Source organism: Momordica charantia, assembly GCF_013281855.1.
Source record: "Momordica charantia cultivar OHB3-1 chromosome 9 unlocalized genomic scaffold, Mcharantia_2.0 BLBB01000009.1, whole genome shotgun sequence".
NCBI lineage: Eukaryota > Viridiplantae > Streptophyta > Magnoliopsida > Cucurbitales > Cucurbitaceae > Momordica > Momordica charantia.
Window position 1 is genome coordinate 416,133 of NW_028275167.1, and position 865 is coordinate 416,997.

General features: G+C 33.3%; 1 pseudogene; it reads left to right on the top strand.

Annotated features, from left to right (window-relative positions):
* LOC111013612 (S-protein homolog 1 pseudogene) lies at window positions 1-432 on the top strand (annotated as a pseudogene).
* Window positions 433-865: the final 433 nt, after the last annotated feature.

An 865-nucleotide genomic window follows, 5' to 3' on the forward strand; every position in this document is an offset into this window, starting at 1 on the left:
ATGGAAGGGAGATATCCGAAGCACTTTCTGGTTTTCTTGTTCGTCTCCTCGTTGGCTATAGTTGAGCAAATCGAGGCTGTACCGCTTTCCAAATGGCAAATCCACGTTAGGAATGAGCTGAGCAACACTCAAATGCTCTTTGTACATTGCAAATCAAAAAACGACGATCTAGGTGAACACAACCTCAGCGTTGGGACTGAATTTAACTGGCGTTTCAGGGTAAATATTTGGGACACAACACTATATTGGTGCTACTTACAGAAGCCAAATGGACAATCTGTGTCGTTTGACGCATTTTGGGTTGAGAAGGATTCCATTTGGCTCTACTACAAATGTTTAGAGTCTAACTGCACTTGGAAGGCCAAAGATGATGGAATTTACCTGAGAAACAACCCGGATGGAAGAGATGTTTTCGTTCATAAGTGGCCATAACATCCGCCAAACAGCACAACAACAAAAGTGTTATATCAGCTGCATGTTCCACAGGCTTTTCTTTGTTTTTTTTCCAGCTAAATTTTCGTTTCTATTTGTATTTCTTCTATCCTAATGAAATTAATATAAATCTTATTTTTATTTCCAAATATTTGTACTTGTAGTTGTGTTGAAAGAAAATTACACTGTTATGGATATGAAATGTATGCATATTAGAAAAAAGAAAAAGTTAAATATATAATCGAAGAAAAAAGGAACACCAAAAATCTGGATAAATCATATATTCAAAAATATGGATAAAGAATACTCTTTTCCAAAAACAAAAAACCCTACTAATCTATAATTTAATTTTTATGCTTTATGTGTTTATGGTTAAATTTCTTAGTTGATCTATTATTTATAATTATTTTTGACATATGAAAAAAAATTACTT